Source organism: Eschrichtius robustus, chromosome 11 (assembly GCF_028021215.1).
Source record: "Eschrichtius robustus isolate mEscRob2 chromosome 11, mEscRob2.pri, whole genome shotgun sequence".
Taxonomy (NCBI): Eukaryota; Metazoa; Chordata; class Mammalia; order Artiodactyla; family Eschrichtiidae; genus Eschrichtius; species Eschrichtius robustus.
Window position 1 is genome coordinate 738,588 of NC_090834.1, and position 6,488 is coordinate 745,075.

Genomic DNA, 6,488 nt, shown 5'->3' on the forward strand with positions numbered 1-6,488 from the left:
TCCAGCTGTGAGGTCTGGGGAGCTCATGAGCCTCTCTGAGCTCAGGTCCTTATCTGTGAGGAAGCAGCAGTAATAATCCTGCGTCGCCGCGTTGCCGAGAAGATTAAATGAAGAAGCAGGAGTGCAAGCGTTGGGTGCATGCACAGAGCTCCGGAGACGCAGGCATGGAGTGCCGAGGCGTCAGCACTGCACGGGGAACACGGGCAGCCCCTGCCCTCGGGGAGGCTCAGCGAGGAGCACCGATGCCCGGGGCCTCCGGAGAGGCCGGCGACCTCACTGCCTACGCCAGCTCCGTCAGCATCCCGTCATCTGCCTGGACGGGCACGGCCGGCACATCACCATCTTCAGACCCTCGCCTCTGGTGCCAGAGATGCGGGAACTAGGTCAGCCCATCCAGGCCGGAGGTGAGGCCCCGGCAAGAGAGAAGCCTGATCTCCTTCCTGGATGAGAAGGCAGGAGGTGGGCACAGAAAACATGATCTCACTGTAAAATTGACAAATACCTTTGGTGTGGGAAACAGCAGAGGCACTGAGGAACTCTTTGTCCTTCCACGGTCTGTGCCGTATTCTTGGGGAACCACAAGTCCTCCCGAGAGCCCTTGTCGGCTTGGCTCACACGTCTGCACCCAGCCTCGCGGACACGTCCACTTAATACAGGTTACTTGACTGAGTGACGGGGAAAGAGCAGGGACAAAGAGGAGAATAAAGGGAAGAGAGCTGAGCTGCTTTATATAATCCGTTGTGCAGAAGGCCCGAGCTTCCCGGCTTTTGTGCTGACTGGGGCACAATTTAAATACGACTTCCTGGCTCAAAAGAAATCATAGCACCAACAAACCAAATGCCTTGCACGCTTTGCATTTTGGCAGGTTTGCATAGGACAGGGGCACCTGGCTGCTGGGGGCGGAGGCATCGCTGGGTTGGGAGGGGGCCGAGGAGCTGCAGAGCTCGGAGGACAGTGCAGAGTGTTAGGATGGGCCAGCGAGTCCGGAGACTACAGGAGAGGAAGCCGAGACCCAGACGCTCAGGATCACCCAGCTTGTTGGTGGCAGAAGTGGGAACAGCACAAAGATCTTCTGACCCCCAATCTTGAGCTCTTCCCACGATTGCAAGCTGCCACCTAAGAAATAACTCCAAAAGGGGACATGACTCCAGAGACAGGCTGAGCTTGGTCAGCTTCTGGCACAGAAGGCGTCCATCCCCGAGAGAGGGGTACTGAGGACACCCTGAGATCCTGCCGTGGCCTGCAGATGTGAGGGCTTCCCAAGGAAGCAGAGATACGGAGGAAAGTTTGGAGATGCACAGCCTGCAGCTTGGGGCAGAGACCCCGTCTCCAGGCTTCCCCGATGACCCTCCTTTGTACGCAGGCTTGGTGAGGACCCCAGTCTCCACCTCTGCTGTGGTCGGAGAGGGGGATGGGGTGAGAGCCTTGCTCTGGCTTCTGCTTGTTGGCTGTGCCTCCTGGTCTCCTGCTTGGATGGAGCCAGGAGGGTAAGAAGAACGGAAAGAGAAATAAAAGTAGCTGGAGGATGAAGGATGCCCATCTGCCGTGTGGTGATGGGGCCCGAGGAGGAAGAAGGCTATGTAGGCTCCCAGCTAAGAGGCTGAATCGGGGCTCCCTGGCGTCCACAGGCCCGAGGAGCAGCCCCTGCTTGTGGGAGGTCAGAGAATAGAACAGAAAGCTGACAGACTTGGAGGCAGTTAAATCCGGGCTGAAGTCCTGCTGCTCTGGGTCACACCGCCGTCCTCTCTGAGCTCTCTCCATAACACGGGCAGCACTACCGACCTTAAAGGGTTCGAGTGAAGATTCAACAATACAGTTCCAGCCCAGCTCCTGTGAAGCACCTCCACTCAGAGCACAGAAACCAGCACCACGCCCATGACCCTGGGTTCCTGGGACATCCGCGGGCTGGTGCACGCCGCCCGCCTGCTCCCAGAGTACACAGGCTCGAACCATGAGGAGAAGAAGTACACGATGGGGGACGCTCCCGACTGTGACAGAAGCCAGCGGCTGAGAGAAAAATCCAAGCTGGGCCTGGACTTCCCCAATCTGCCCTACTCAATTGACGCGGCTCCTGAGCTCACCCAGAGCAACGCCGTCCTTCGCAAGCACAACCTGCGGCGAGACAGAGCAAGAGAAGATTCGCGTGGACGTATTGGAGAACCAGGTTATGGATGTCCGCTTGTACGTGGCCAGGATCTGCTACAGCTCTGACTTTGAGAAACTGAAGCCTGCATACCTGAAGGAGACCCCTGAAAAGATGAGGCTCTTCTCAGGTTTTCTGGGGAAGAGGCCTTGGTTTGCAGGGAACAAGCTCACCTATGTGGATGTCCTGGCTATAACATCCTGATGTGCACTGCACGTGTGAGCCCGAGTGCCTGGATGAATTCCCAAACCTGAAAGACTTCATTTCCCCTTTTGAGGGCCTGAAGAAGACCTCTGCCTACATGAAGCCTACTCACTTGCTTCCAGGCCTTCTGTTTCTGAAGATTGCTATGTGGGGCAACAAGTAGTGCCCTGTAACCAGGAGATGGTGCCCTGGAAAACAGCTGGATCTCCCTGCACCCAGAACCATCTGTCTTTTTCTTTCTCCTTCTATTCACTCTAGATGCCTTCTTGGCCCCCTTATCTCCCTCCCAACTCCCTTTTCATCTATCCTTTAAAGCTTCAGTCCCCACTTTTCTTCAGCAAAGTTCCTCCCCGCCCCACATTGTCCCTCCTGCACTAAAGACAACCAGATGACCCTTCCCTTCCATGGTTGCTTCTGCTATGAGGAGCCCAGCAAGAACCCTGGCCCACAGAGCTCGCTCTGAGCTCCTAGCCCTGCCCTGAAGACCGGAACTGGCCTGGTGTGCAGGCCCTGCTTCCCGGTGTGGTTCCGGCCCAGCCCCGTCTGAACCCCAGTAAAGCTTTAATCATACCTGCAGGAAAAAAAAAAAAGATTCAACAATAAATGTACTAGAATCCCTGGAGCGTAGTAGGTGCTTCTAACTGCTAGTTCCCTTCCTCTCATGATCCCAGCCAGCCCAGCGTCCTCGCTTTGCCCTCCAAGCTTCTGAGAGCAGAGACCAGGTGACGTCCTCCAGGTGCCCCAGTTGTTCTGGCAGCGGGGGGTCCAGTGACTCCTGTCCAGGATCTTCTTCCTGTGGAGCTTCCTGGAGTCACCGCCAGGCACCAGAGACCTGGTCACAGACTCTCGGACACGTGTCTTAAAGACAATGATGCCAAGTGATCGCACAGCAGATCCCGGGGTTCAGGAGAAATGTAACTGTTGGTCTAAAGCCACACGTCAGGGCTTCCCTGGTGGCACAGTGGTTGAGAATCTGCCTGTCAATGCAGGGGACACGGGTTCGAGCCCTGGTCTGGGAAGATCCCACATGCCGCGGAGTAACTAGGCCCGTGAGCCACAACTACTGAGCCTGCACGTCTGGAGCCTGTGCTCCGCAACAAGAGAGGCCGCGATAGTGAGAGGCCCGTGCACCGCGATGAAGAGTGGCCCCCACTTGCCGCAACTGGAGAGAGCCCTCGCACAGAAACGAAGACCCAACACAGCCAAAAGAAAATAAATATATAAATCAATTAATTTAAAAAAAATTATAAAAGAGGACCTGTTTCTTTCTGTTAAAAAAAATAAAAAATAAAAATAAAGCCACACGTCACCAATGCACAGCGAGGGGGCACTTTGGCCGCGAGGGACCTGAACCCCAGACCAGCTCGGAGGGGCCTGCCCTTGTCTGGAGAGGTGAACAGGTCATAGCCTCGCAGCCTTGGTCCCTCTGCCACCTGCTGGCACATCAGTAAGAGATGGATCTGCAGGCAGACAGACGTCAGTTCAAATCTCAGCTTTATTACCTTCCGGCTGCATGACGTGGGCAGGTGGCTTGACATCCCTAAGGCCAGCTCTCTTGTCTCAAAAGGAGGACGATGGCTCACTCGGAAGGCAGCCTCCAAGAGCAAGCTGAGAGAGGCATACCATTTAATCACCACCCAGTGGGGATGACTGGACAGTGCTTCAGGTGATGGTGGTGCTAAGTGGCCCGACAACCAGACCAGTGACTGGTGGCCTGACACGGTACTTCACTAACCTCTGACCTCATCTGTCCCTTTGTCTCGCTTAAATCAGACCCAGTGCCATCAAGTCCCGATCTCTTGACGCCTCCTGTCAGCCTGACCCTCCGTGGTCCCCGCATCTTCTGAGTGGCTCTGCTGGAAGAGATCCATCCCACCTGGCCGCTGGCTCACCTGGGGCACAGCAGGTATGTCTCCCTCCTAGGGTGACTCCTTGGGCCAGGAGCCAGCGGTCCCCGGCAGGAGGGGGCCAGGGCCCCTGGAAGAGGGATGAGCATCCTGCTTCTGGGGTTGGCCCTCCGCTTGGGAGCTGGCTCAGGCCCGTCACCGGTCACTCAGGCTCCGGGGGAGCCTGCCGTGTGGGGTGTGTGACCAGCCCTTTGCCCTCTGTGCCCCTGGCCCGCATCCGGCAGACCCGTTCACACCGCAGTCAGCCACTTAGGGAGAAGAAAGAACAGGGGGAGCTGGAGAAGTCTGTCCAGACCCCGATGAATAGCTTCCCAAGCCTGCCAGTTGCCATGGCAGCCAGCTGGGAGCACCGTTTCCAGGGCCCGAGGCGCTCAGACCTGCATAAGGGGCAGCTCTGCTGGGCTGCTGCCCACTCACCTCCCCCACCCAGCCTCCTGGCTCCTTAGCAACTGCCGTCACCAGCGCCATCGCAACCAGCGCTGCAGCTTCTGCACTGGCGGCTGGGCGTGGGAGTGGGGCACTGTCCAGGGATGTTCTCGGGGGAGCCAGGGAGTGCGTGGCCGGCAGAGCTGAGGTGCTTATGAGGTTGGGAGGGGAAAGCCTGGGCCAGCTTTGCTGCCACGGCCCCGGGATCCTTCCTGACTACATGGAAAAGCAGCTCGAAATCTTGGGGTCAGATGATCACCCCTGATTTCTAAGAACACGTTTGTGTATCTCTGTGTATGTGGAGTTTTCTGAGAAAGAGTTTATAGTTTTTATCCAACTCTCAAAGAAGACTAAGATCCCCAGTAGGTAAGAGCCGCAATTACGGAGCCTTTTGCTTTCAGAATCAGAATTATCTCAGGGCCTGGTTGATCCACAGGCTTGGGAGGTGCGCGCAGAGGAAGGGCTGAGCGCGGCAGGGTAGGGACAGACGGCGTGCTACCTGGGGACCCCCACAGGGCCTGAAACCTCCCATCTGCCCCACTGGGCACCTCTGGGAATAGGAGGTGGGGTGTCTCTCCTGACCATCCTGAATGTTCCGTCCTTCCCGCCCTCCTCCGCCTCGCAGCTCTGCCCCGAGGTCAGCCGTGTAAACCACACGTGTTTGCTGCGCCCAGGCCCTAAGCTCCGCGTCTTACACACCCTCTCCACAGGGTCCCATCAACCCTCACACCGGGGGAGGACGTTCCCTCACCACTGCTGTTTAGAGAGGAGAATATTGAAGCAACAGAAAAGTAAGCCATCTGCCAAGTCGATGCAGTTAGGTGTCGGAGGAGCGAGGGGACGTGGACCAGGGCGCCCCGGCCTGACCCCAGCCTGTGAGCTCGGGGCCCGGTCTCTGCTCTCCCAGCCACACACCGAGGATCCTGACGAGTCCCACCCCAAAGGAGTTAAAAGAGGCAGCACGACATTTGAAAAGCGCTTAGAGCAGCCCCTACCACCAAACGAAGCAGAGGCAGAGCAGGGTCCAGCCACATTCTGTCCGGTTCTGGCGCTCAGGCGCCCCGAGAAGGTGTTCGGGGTGTTCCATGTCATCTCGCCAGGGCCGGACCACGACACGCGGAGTCACTGCTCCACACTTGGTACCACGTCACCGAGGTGGGACAGGTGCATGGGCTCCTGGAGCTGGGTTTCCCTGTCTCCCAGGAGCAGGGGTCACAGTGTACCCTATTTTCTTGGGGGACACTGTGTAGAGTCACTGTTGGCTATGCGCCGGTCAAAGGAAGCGACCTCAGGGAGTCCTTGTAGACTGTGCTACAGAGATGCGCCCATGCCTGTGGCTCAGGGCAGAGAGCCCGGGCTGGGGTCCCCGGGCGGGTGCCCCTGGGCAGGCAGGTGGCACGGTGCCTCTGGGCGCCATGCGCCTGCATCAGCGGCCAGAGCGAGGAAGCTCGGCGATTCCGAGGGAGCAGGAAGGCAGCAGGGGCCCAGCCGCCCCGGGCTTCGCTGGCAGGTGGTAGGGGGGCTGGAGAGGGAGGTGAGGGGAGCTGCGGGTGAGCCCTGGAACGCCCCCAGGCCGGGTGGGCTGTTGGCATCCTCGCAGAGGGTGATGGGGAAACGATGGCTTTATTTGTCACTGCTGGGGAGAAGCACAGGGTACCATCCGATCCGCGAGCAGAGGGGTCAGTCATCTGCGGGCTCTGGGGGAGCAATCTCACGGCCCCTCTTCTTGCCCCAGAGGCGCACGGTGTTGAGAGCAGATGGTGAGGGGGAGGCTGGTGGGTCCTGATTCCTGAGTCACTTGTCTGCCG

General features: G+C 58.2%; 1 pseudogene; it reads left to right on the forward strand.

The window, feature by feature from the left end:
- Positions 1-1,875: 1,875 nt before the first annotated feature.
- Positions 1,876-2,510, forward strand: LOC137771784 (glutathione S-transferase Mu 1 pseudogene; annotated as a pseudogene).
- Positions 2,511-6,488: the final 3,978 nt, after the last annotated feature.